Source organism: Dasypus novemcinctus, chromosome 11 (genome assembly GCF_030445035.2).
Source record: "Dasypus novemcinctus isolate mDasNov1 chromosome 11, mDasNov1.1.hap2, whole genome shotgun sequence".
In the NCBI taxonomy this organism is placed as follows: domain Eukaryota; kingdom Metazoa; phylum Chordata; class Mammalia; order Cingulata; family Dasypodidae; genus Dasypus; species Dasypus novemcinctus.
Genome location: NC_080683.1, coordinates 53,073,366 through 53,086,308, shown reverse-complemented (window position 1 = coordinate 53,086,308; position 12,943 = coordinate 53,073,366). Strand labels below are relative to the sequence as shown.

General features: G+C 35.9%; 1 protein-coding gene across 4 annotated transcripts in view; it reads right to left on the bottom strand.

Moving 5' to 3' along the window:
• Positions 1 to 12,943, bottom strand: part of BCKDHB (branched chain keto acid dehydrogenase E1 subunit beta) — a 355,891-nt gene that overhangs the window by 318,273 nt on the left and 24,675 nt on the right. The gene's annotated exons all lie outside the window — the stretch shown is intronic.

The window sequence follows — 12,943 nt, the reverse complement described above, 5'->3', positions numbered from 1 at the left end:
ACATTTTGTGTGATCTATGTATCTTTTAAAAATAAATTTAAAATATATTAAAAAGCAAAGAAAGATATTTTCCAGTGCTAAAGCCTCCACAAGAGGGAAACATAAGAGAAAAATAGAATCCATGTGGTCTGGGAGAAAGAAAATACATCAAATGCTAACAACTGGACATATTCTCTTCATAGCCCAGCAGGAATTGAAAGAAAAGGCTCATGCTGTTGAACGAAGACCTACTAGGGGCCACAAATAGAGATATACAGCACTAAGAAGACACCTGCAAAAATAAAACTAATGAAGCAAAGAAATTCTGATACATTAAGACTCTCACCCCATTGAAAATCATATAACTGTCCACAATTCTCAAAAAGAACAATTCCTGCTATCTGATCCTCTGATGGCTTGGGATATGGAGATTATTCTGAGGGAAAGAGAGAAGAAGAATGAAAAGAAGTGACAGCAGTAGCACTATACTGCTGCAAGAAAATATAAACAGTGGAAGATTGCACCGTAACTTGGCTGTTGCTCCCTTAGTAAAATGAATATTGAGGAGCTAACAATCACCTTGGCTAGAAAAAATTGGGAACAATTGACTTTAATGAAATCTTTAAAAATATTACAAACTAGGATCAGTTTCTGCACATCCTCTAAGAAAAAAAATAGTTTGAACTAGATATAAGGGCAAATAAACATAATTTGGCAAGAACTGAAGGAGGGGAATGCTTCATTTAGACTATTTCCCTCAAATTCTGCTTACAAGTAGAAGAGAAAAGTCAGGAGAGGCTGAGTAGTTTAGAAGCACCCAAGAGATCCTGTCTCCCCTCCTGATTCACTTTCAGCAGAATATGGGATGAATGAAGCCTTTTAAGAAACCGCTAGTGCAATGACTTTATGCCAAAATACCTAACCTTTCCCCCTTTTTATTTAAGAGTTACACATCTGTGCACAGTTATAACCTTCTGTGATATTTATGTTACTATGTTCTAATGTACCCTTATATATGGTCTGCCATATCCAGGAATGGCAGGAAGTCGCCCAATACCTAGCATTCAACATGAGTAATAATATATAGACAGCATTCATAAACTCTCCTTAGGATTCATGTGATTCAGCTTTTTAGTGGATGGAATTTCATGTTAAAACATCTTGTCTTGAAATTTCAGTATACATAAAATATTTTTAAACTATATTTGTAATTTTTTAAATTTATAAAGCCTAATGTTTATTACTCACTGTGGTGGTCTGAAGTTGTATGCACCCCAGAAAAATATGTTTTTAAACTTAATCCATTCCTATGGGTGTAAACTTACTGTAAATAGAATTTCTGATGAGGCTACTTTAGTTAAGATGAGACCCACCACCTCAGGATGATCTTAATCCTATCACCAGAGTCCTTTATAAACAGAATGAATAGGAAGAGAGAGAGAGAAAAAGCTACAGAAGCAAAAAGCTGAAATCAACAAAACCTCAAAGAGAAGGTAGAAAGCAGCAGACATTTCCATATGCCTTGCCATGTGGCAGAGGAGTCAAGGATTGCCAGCAGCTGGTCTTCAGGAAAAAAGTATCACTTTGATGATATCTTGATTTGGACAATTTCTTGGCCTCAAAACTGTAGGCTAATGAATTCCCATTGTCAAGCCAAACCGTTTCATGATATTTGGTTTAAGCAGCCTAGGAAACCAAAACACTTAAATAAAATTTGTATTACATGCATCCATTTACCCCCATGATTTATGGCTGAAATTGGAAATATTTATTACAGAGCCATAGTAATCAAAGTAGCATGGTACTGGCACACGGAGAGACATAGGGACCAATGGAATAAAACAGAGAGCTCAGAATTCCACCCTCACATTTATGGCCAACTGATTTTTGACAAGGTCAATTGGGAAAGAATAGTCTCTTCAACAAATGGTGCTGGGAAAACTGGACCTCCTTTGCAAAAAAAATGATAACAGTAATAATAATAAGGACCCCTATCTCACACCATATACAAAAATCAACTAAAATTGGATCCAGGGTCTAATATATAAGAGCCAGAACAATCAAATTCTTAGAAGAAAACGTAGGCAAGCATCTTCGGGAACTTGTGTTAGGCAATAGTTTCTTAGAACTTATACTCAAAACAAAAGCAACAAAAGTTAAAATTGATAAATGGGATCTCATCAAAATTCAAAACTTTGGTTCCTCAAAGGACTTTATCATGAAAGTAAAATGACAACCTATACAATGGGAGAAAATATTTGGAAACCACATATCCGATTCAAGGTGTAATATCCAGACTATATAAAGAAATCCTTCAACTTAACAAAAAAACAATCCAATTAAAAAATGGGCAAAAGACTTGAATAAATATTTCTCCGAAGACGATATACAAATGGCCAGAAAGTACATGAAAAGATGCTCAACATCATTGCCCTTACAGGGAAATGCAAATCAAAGTCACAATGAGAAACCATTTCATACCCAAGAGAATGGCTGCTCTTAAAAAAAAAAAAAAAAGTGGAAGTAACAAGTACTGGAGAAGATGCATAGAAATATTATAGGAACACTCATTCATTGCTGGTGGCAATGTAAAATGATGCAACCACTGTACAAGACAGTTTGGCAGTTCCTCAGAAAGCTAAAGATGGAACTATCATATGACAGGGTAATCCCACTGCTAGGTATAAGCCCAGAAGAATTGAAAGCAGGGTTTCAAACAGATACTTGCACGCTGATGTTCACAGTGGCATTATTCACATATGCCAAAAGATGGAAATAATCAAAGTGTCCTTCAACTAATTAATGGATAAATAATATGTGGTATATTCATATAATGGACTACTATTCTGCCATAAAAAGGCATGAAATTCTGATACATGTAACAGCATAGGTGAACCTTGAAGATATCATATTGAGTGAAATAAGCCAGACACAAAAGGACAAATATTGTAAGATCTCACTGATTTGTAATAATTTGAATAAGCAAACACACAGAGTCAGAATCTAGAATACAGATTACCAGGGGACGTGATGGGGATAGGGAATGGGAAATTAAGGCTTAAAATGTACAGGGCTCCAATTTGGTACAATGAGAATGTTTTGGTAACGGATGGTGGTGACGGTAGGATAACTTTGTGAACGTAATTAACAGCACTGAAAAATATATCTGAATGTGATTAAAAGCAGAAATATTAGACTGTACATATGGTAACAGAATAAAAAAAATTTTTTTTTAATCCATGGGACTTCACTACACAAATAGTACACCCTGTTAAATAATGGACTATGGTTAATAGCACAATTGTAAAAATGTGCTATCATTAATTGTAACAAATATTTCACAACAATGCAAAGTGTCATTAATAGGGTAGTATATGGAATCCCGAATTTTATGCATGATTTGTTGTTTGGTAAACCCACAACTTCTCTATTAAGAAAACTGGAAACTTTAAAACAAAAAGGAAAGTCTTATAATGAAAAAATTATATTTGAATCAAACAGCAGAAATTCTGAATATATAAAGTAAAATCCTTGACTTCAATGTGTAAAAAATTAGGTGAAGTGTCCAAAATAAGGCAGTTCAAAATGTCCAGTGCATCTTCATCAAGAAATATTAAATACTGAGAGAAAAAAAAAAGTTCTGTGTTCTTTCCTCATTTAAATATAGCAGGCTGGAAAAGGATCTTCATAAAACCCAGCAACAGGTTTGGGAAGCTAACTTAGCAACATTGCCCCTAATATTAAGTGGATGTGTAATACTGTCATAGTTCACAAAGTAATTTATAAAATATTTTTTACTCTTTAATATATATTATTAATAAATATAGTTTACTTTTCTAATTTCTAATTGTGAATTTTAAAAATATATATCAATCAATTGTATACGTCTGATAATAATTACCTACAAGCCAATTTTTCTGGTCTACGTTACCCTAAACCTATCTCCTAAGTCCTGGGTAATGCTCACATTTTAAAATTTTTAAATTATGTCATTATCAAATAAAGTTGAGAAAAACTGGCAGAAGAGCATTTACAAGCATTATACTCTGATACTTAAAATGTCGAAGAGAACACCTGTTGGTATCTCTACATTTATTGTATAATTAAGTAAGGGGAAAAAATTATTAATTGTTGAAGTTGCTACCCCAGAGTAACTTAATACACTAATAGAAAATCTTATTCACAAGAAAGTCACAAAATCTAATGCGGGCTTCTGATAGCTACCTTCTTAGTCCATCAATATCAAAACCCTTGAGCTTTCCTTTATTAGCACAGGTAATAAAATATTCCTTATATGTCTTATGTTTTTGCTGAGTTGCTTAATTATAAATGAGGAAAAATGATGAGATACAAAAAGCCCATAACTGAATTTTAGGAAACTTGAGTTCTAGGCTTCACCCACTTACTTGTCATTGGGCAAACTTGACACCAGCTAACTGCTCAGAAGTTCAGTTTCTACATTGCATGGAGATGTACTAGATCAGGACTTCTGAAGCTCAGCACTACTACCATTCGGGAGGAATAATTCTTCATTGAGGGGGGCTGTCCTGTGCATTTTAGGATGTTCAGCATATTAGATACCAGTAGCAAACTGCCCCTAGCTATACCAATCAATAATGTCTCTACACATGACCAAATATTCCCTGAGGGGCAAAATCACCCCCATTTCAGAACCACTAGGCTAGATACAGCCTCAGTTTCTCTCCAGCTCAGGTTTCCAACAAAATACATTAAATATCTTTTTTTAAGCTATTTGCTGAGTCATTGGTCAAAAGGCCATCTGTGAGTATTCTCACTTTGAACTTCAGAAAAATTGAAATACAGTGCACATTCATACCATTTATAATTTTAGTAGATTGTGAAATCTTTTTTTTAGAATAAAATTTCACAAAATGACATCAAAGCAATATAGAAGGGAAATATGAATTATATGTCAATAATATTTTCATCCCGGGAAGCAGACTTGGCCCAGTGTTTAGGGCATCCGTCTACCACATGGGAGGTCCACAGTTCAAACCCCAGGCCTCCTTGACCCGTGTGGAGCTGGCCCATGCGCAGTGCTGATGCGTGCAAGGACTGCCATGCCACGCAGGGGTGTCCCCCGCGTAGGGGAGCCCCACACGCAAGGAGTGCGCCCTGTAAGGAGAGCCGCCCAGCACAAAAGAGGGGGCAGCCTGCCCAGGAATGGCGCTGCACGCAAGAAGAGCTGACACAGCAAGATGACGCAACAAAAAGAAACACAGATTCCCCTGCCGCTGACAATAACAGAAGCGGACAAAGAAACAAGACGCAGCAAATAGACACAGAGAACAGACAACTGGGGTGGGGGGGAGAGGGGAGAGAAATAAATAAATAAATAAATCTTTAAAAATATATATATTTTCATCCCATTTTCTAGGGTATCTCTTTCACCTGGGATAAAGAGGTGAAAAGAAAGGCATATTAAGTATGTTCTTTATCTAATTTTGCCATGTGTGTATTTTAGAAAACAAAAAGCCTTGATTACCAGGCCCAATTTAAAGTTCCTTTCTCACAGGAAATAAGAATATAATTAAATCTTTTAGCAATCCTTTAAAAATGTTATTTAGTAGGCATATGTGCAAAAAAATCTCTATCAACTTATTAATTCCTGTTCTTATTCAAAGTTCTTGGAAAAGTTAGACATATTACAATTTGTATGTGACATTCAACCTGCTTTTAAGTCATAAATGTATACACTTTAGTAGGGAGAACAAACCATGTATTCTATTTCCCTGAGGAATTTTCGTGCATTTTTACTAAGTTTTTCTTTCGTAAAATTAGTTTTCAATTACCCAGAGATCAAATCCCATCTCATAAATTACCATTCTTCAAAGGAACTCTGACACTAAACCCAAGAGTATGATTATCATCCAAGGAACTCCACCTTGCAGCTAGAACATAAAGGAAGGTCATTCTTTCTGTTGAAGATATTAATTTCACAATAAACATAAAAGTGTAAGAGGCCTGTCAAAAGATTTTACTAAGAGCCCCCAAATTTAAAACTTATTATATTGGCAATGGGACTTATGAGAAAATAAAATTAAGTGCCTAAGGTAGCCTGTGGTTCCGAGATTACATAACAATTGTTATATTTACAAGACCTCTAAGTGTAATAGAAATCAAAACCAAAAAATAAAAAATAAAATGTGTTCCAAAAGAAAGGAAGAAAGGAAGAAAGAAAAAAAGGGGGGAGGGAGAGAGGGAGGGAGGGAAGAAGGAAAGAAGGACGGTGTGCACTGAAAAGTCCATAAATATAGGTTACTCCTTTCCTTTCACCTTTACAGATGAGGACACTGAGGCCCAAAGTCAATTTCCAAATATTGGCATATTACAGATGAAAACTTGCCATCCCACATGCCTGTCCTAATTTTCACTCCTAACTTCAGAGAATTAATGTATACAGTGATAAAATTTCTATGATGTGTACATAAGAAAAGGATTAAGCAGTTATATTAGTTTTGCCAAGTTGCTATGACAAGCCACACTAGTGGTGTAAAGAATGAATATAGTAAAGGAACAACATCAAGTTCCATGAAAAGGTAGATGTTTAGGTCTGAAGACCAATCAAGCAAGTTCTCTGCTGTTTCTTTTCTCACCTAAGTTTCCTTCATAAGAATTAGCCCAGCAACAGTCACATTAATTTTAAAAACACTGCTAAATAAAAACATATCCTGAGCCTCATATACCAAAGACATATTTGAAGGAAACACACACATCACAACAACAACAAGGACAGAGTTTGTACATGACATGTGGAATCTGTCTCATTGTTATGTAAGTAAGAGCACATCTGGAATTCAAAATAAGATCACACATACCCTAAATATAAATTATCTCTACCTGGGATATTTCCAACAAAGACTTTTTAAAAATGGTCCTAAATATGCTCAGAGAGCTACAGCAAACATGGACAAAAAACTAAAGGAAATCAGGAAAATGACAGATAAACACAGAATATCAGTAGACAGATGGAAATTATGAAAAGTAACCAAACAGAGGTGAAGACCACAGTAACAGAAAAGTAAAATTCCCTGGAGGGGTTCAACAGCAGATGGGAGCTGGCAGAAGAAAGAATCAGTGATACTGAAGATAAGACAATTGAAATCATCCAGTCTAAGAAGAAGAAAGAAGAAAGAATGAAGAAAAGTGAACAGAGCCTGAGCAACCTGTGGGACACCATCAAGTGTAACAATATACACATTGTGAGAGTCACAGAAGAAGAAAGAAAGAAAGAGGCAGAGAGAATGTTCAAAGAAATAATGGCTGTAAACTTCCCAAATTTAACAAAAGTCATAAATACACACATCCATGATGCTCAACGAACTCCAAACAGGATAAACTCAAATAGACCCACACTAAGCTGTTATAATTAAACTGTCAAATGCCTAAGATAAAGAAAGAATTCTGAAAGCCTCAAGAGAGAAGCAACATGTCACACACAAGGGAGCCTGAATAGGATTCAGTGCCAATTTCTCATCAGAAACCATGGAGGCAAGGTGGCTTCAAAGGAGGGGAGGTTCATAAAGGACTGAAAGCAAAAAACTGACACCAAGAATTCTGTATCCGGCAAAACTGTCTTTCAAAAATGAGGAAGGAATTAAGACATTCCAAGATAAACAAAATCTGAGCTACTCTGTCACCACTAGACCACCTAACAAGAAATGTTAAAGGGAGTTCTGCAGGTTAAAGGGAAAGGACACTAGAAACAATTGACTAAAGCCACATGAATATAGAGTTCTGGAAAAGATAATGATGTGGGTAAATATAAATACCAGTACTACTGCATTTTTTAAATTTGCAACTCTAGTTTTGACTTTCTGCAGGACTTAAAAGGCAAATGCATAAATTGTAATCATATATCAATGGTTTGGAATTCATAATGTATAAATATGTCATTTGTGACACAAACTACCTTAAGATGGGGGACAGGGAGTATAGGAACATAGTTTATGTATACTATTGAAGTTGTTAAGTTGGTATCAAAGTAAATAAAATTGTTATATATTTAGGATGTTAAATATAAGCCCCATGTTAGCCACAAAGAAACTATCAGAGAATAGGCAAACTCATAGAGACAAAAAGAAGAGTAGAGGCTACCAAGGGTAGGCGACAGATGCAATGGGGAATTAATGCAAAACAAGCGTAGGTTCCTGTTTAGGGTGAAGGGAAAGTTCCAGTACTAGGTGGCGGTGAAGGTACTGCAACACTGTGACTGTGACTAATCCCAATGAATGGCATGCCTGGGGGGAGAGGAGATTAGGATGGGATTTATGTTGTATATGTTTCCACAAAAAAAAAAAAAGAAAGAAAAACTAAAGATAAATTACAAATCTAATATATAAGACTGCATCAGATCTAAAATGGAAAAGAAAGGGCTCAAAAAGCCATTACTGGGACATAAGAAAAAATTGGAGTATAGAATGTAAACTTTAGATCATGTTAAATTTCTTGAACTTGATAACTGCACTTAAGGTGATTACATAAATGAACATCCTTGTTCATAGGAAACATACATGAAAGTATTATGTGTTCAAGGAGACTATGTGCAACCTGTTCTCAAATGTACAGAAGATGGATGGATGCATGGATGGATGGATAGAGATAGATGACAGAAAGATAAATAGAAGGACAGAAGAATAGAAAGAGTCATGGGAAGGAGGGAGAACGGGAGGGAGGGAGAAAGGAAGGCACAAATGTGGCAAAATGTTAAAACTGGTGGATCTAGGTATCTGCAGATGTTCTCTGTATGGAGTTTGTAGCATTTTTGCAACTGTCCTGTCAAGTTTTAAGTTATTTCAAAATAAAAATTTAAAAGAAAAAACCAATAACCTCTAATTGTCTTCTATCTCCTGCTTTTCCAGAATTCCCTTAATTCTAATTTTTTCTCCTGAAACCAATGTATCTCCTTGCCTAAAGAGTTTAAAGCTACCATTTAGTACACATTAAATAATTTGTTGATAAGGCTATACTGTGACATTTCTTTTCAGTTTTCAAAACACTTATATTATTTCATTCTATCAAGGAAAGGGAAGGACAAAAGAGGTAATCTATTGGTACTAAACTCATACTTTGCTTGATTATCTAAAATACAAAATAGTTCTATTTCTCCCTTCTCTTTCTTATTTGTACTGCCTTTGTTCATTCCTTTATTTTTAATATTCAGCTTTATAACATTATATTGTAATTAATAACTCTTTAAATTCTACCTTCTAATGGTATTCAAAATGCTTTGTGGCAGTTTCAGACTGTTGGTACAATGCCAATAGGGATAGTTTCATTTCAAAGTGTAGGCTGCCATCTACTGACTGTAATACCTTCCCACTGAACACTCCAGCTCCCCCAGAAAGATAATCAATCCCCCTCACAAGATAATTTTCTTTGCTAAGTTATTTAATACAACTAATTCAACTATACCTATATAATAATCTTTTAATTATTTTGAATTCAAATTCTTTTAACCAAAAAAAAGGATACTAAGCAGACATTTTCTATGTAGCCAAAAATTTCCAACCTATACTCAAATAATAGTTTATTATAGGATATTTTTTAAATATGCAAAACTACTATTTTAATATTTCTCTACCATTTTTTTATTCTGCACTTATGAAAACTGAAGCTTATTCACTCTCATTAGAGATAGTACGGGTGATTTAATTGCTAATCTTGATCAACTTGGAATAATTTTGAATTAATACTCTTAATGCTGTTGTAAATATTCACAGCAACTGCTGACAATAAAGTTAAAAGTGTTAGTTGTTAATTAGCTTGCCAGTGTAGACACAAATTTTCAGGTGTCCACTAAGAGTAGTGGGTTTTTCCAAGTGAGAGAACCTCTCCCTATTTTAACCTAATATTTAAAAAAGGGAATCAGAATAACCAAAATTATTAAAGGAAGATAAAATCCCTTTTTCCTGAGACAGTATGCAACTGTTTAGAGAAAGGCAAATTCATCCAACAACATTCACTTAATAAATGCTGCCGATGCCATATCAGGGGTCAGGAATGCATAAAGAGATCTGTTGTCCTCAAGAAGCTGTCTGGTGGAAATCCTATGAAGAGACGATTACAATGTAACTTGCAAGATGTAAAAACTTCAATCTGAACAGAGACAAAATAGTGCCTACATAGCAACTTGGAAAGACAGGACAGGCTTCATAGAGAAATCTCCTGAAAGAGAAGTAGGAGTATGGCAGGTAATTAGATGGGGAGAGAATTCCAAAGAGCAGGTGCAAAGGAAACGAGATGTAAAAGACATGGGTTTGGAAGAAACACCCAGTAATTCAATATTAGAAAAGAATAAAGTGAATTAGGTCAGGTAACTAGGTAGGGCCTATTCTAATTCCCTAACTGCTAAAAACAAATACCATACAATGGGTTGGTTTAAACAACAGAAATTTATTGGTTCACAAAGCATTCAAGAACCAAGCATCAGTAAAGCAATGCTTTCTCCCTGAAGACTGTGACATTCTGGAGCTGGCTACAGACAATCGTTGGTCCTTGGCTTTTCCATCATATGGTAACATAAATGGTGGCTTCTTCTGGGTTGCACTGACATCTAGCTTCTGGCTGCTCCCTGTGGCTTCCCTAGCCCATCTGATTTTCACTCTGTTATAAAAGACTTCAGTAATCCAGACTAAAGCCCAACTTGATTCAACTGGGCAACACCTTAACTGAAGTAACATCTTGAAGAAATCTCCCTTACAGTGCCAAGAAATGTGCATTTTAGAATGACCACAATGGAAACAAGGGAGGGAAAGATCAAGAGAGGGAGGATGAGATTAGAGGAAGGATGACTACTAAGAAAATCAATGAAATTGTCCAGGCAGAAATGATTAAAGGTTTGAAAGGCAGTGAAAGTGGAAAAAGAAGAGTCAGATTAAAGACAAATTATGAAGATAAAACTGGAAGAACTTGACTGGAGATATGAGGAAGGAGAAAGAAAGAAAGCACTAGGATCTGCCTTAGCTTTCTGACTTAGGTAACTGACGGATGGTGGTATATACACTGTGACAGGAAACAAAGATCTGCCAAGTGTGAACAGAGATTTGGTAATGCTGTTTGAAGTGACCACAGGACCTTGAGGTAAAGATGTGCAGTGGTATATTGAGTATGTGCGTTTGAGGCTAAGGACAAAGGTCTAGACTAGAGATACAAATCTGAAAGTCACCACTGTGTGAGTGACAAATGACACAGAAGAAACAGCCCAGACAGAATGGGTACAGTAAGAGGTCTGTCACAGGCAAGAATCTAGTCATGGACAATCAAGAGAGGACTTGCCAGCTTAAATAAGCACATGGCATCCTACCGGGCTGGGTCTGAACAGAGGGAATAGCAAAGGCTACAACTTGCTCGGGAGCATAACTGTGCCAGACACAGAAAAGACTGAGTTGTAAAAGTATAATTTATGTTTAAATATCAGTCAATATACACAAACATACTCAAACAATGTCTAGAATGTATATACCAAGATATGTACAGTGGTTCTCTTTGGAATTATAAGTATTTTCTTCTTAATGCTTTTCTGTATTTTGAAAATTTTCTACAATATATACACAAAACTGCTGAAATCAAATTTGTAAAGGTGTGTGTCTGTGAATGTGTGTGTGTGTGTGTTTTCAGGGTATAAAGTGTTAGTAGGAGCCTGAATGAGCAGGAAAGATAATCTTTTGCCCAGCTAACTCAAACTCTAAACAGCTATTATAAATAGACAAGTAGGGGGAAACAGATGAAATAGATCCCAGAAATTAAACCTGCTATAAATGGAAGAGAAAATCTAGCTAGGAGATCTTGGTAAGTGAGATAGGACATGCTATAGCTCCATAGATTCAAGGGTAACATAACCTCAGAGAAGAGTGGGAAAGGAAAAGAAGCAACAACAATAAAGCAAAACCTTAGAGACCCTCATTTCTCATCCTGAGTGCAAATATGAGCTTGGCAGGACAGTGGCAAAGGTAAGAAGGGAGATGTTAACTCCTCCTTCTCCTAAAGGTAACTGCTCTGATGACTTCCAGATTAGATAAAACTAAGAGAAGAAATAAAGTGTCAAAAGACTTCAAAGGCATCCCTAATAATCAGGGGTCAGAATGCATCCCTTATGTAGCAAGTCAGAGGAATGTAAATGCTAGGACAGGCCAAAAAGCATTCTGATTATTTTAAGTCTGAGTCAAATGAAATGAGTAAAAGCAAGAGACAGGAAGTAATTATATGCCAGGTATAAAACCAAGATTAGCTTGAATGAAATAAAAGGATCATGTGGAAGGCCAATAAAAGATGAGTTCTGTTAAAAGAGACCATTGGGCAAAATCTTTTTTTTTTTTTTGCATTTTTAAATTATTTTTTAATTGTCTTTTTTTTTAAAGATACATAGATCACAAATAATGTTACATTAAAAAATATAAGAGTTTTCCATATATCCCACACCCCACCCTACCCCACCCTCACTCCTCCCACATCAACAACCTCTTTCATCATTGTGGCACATTCATTGCATTTGGTGAATACATTTTGGAGCACTGCTGCACCACATGGATTATAGTTTACATTGTCATTCACACTCTTCCCCCAGAACATTAAGTGGGTTATGGCAAGATAGATCATATCCAGCATCTTTCCCCACAATATCATTTAGGACAACTCCGAGTCCTGAAAACACCCTCACATCGCATCTCTTCTTCCCTCTCCCTGCCCTCAGCAACTATCATGGGCACTGTCTCCACATCGATAATAAAATTTCTTCCATTGCTAGAGTCACAATAGTTCTATAGTAGAATACCAGTAAGTCCATTCTAATATATATTTTATTCCTCCATCTTGTGGACCCTGGGATGGTAATGTCCACTCCACCTCTAAATCAAGAGGGGGCTTAGATCCCATTTGGTTGACAGATGTGATTTTCCTGCTTGCAGTTATAGGCACTCTTGGTTCCCTGGTGTAGTGGCCGACC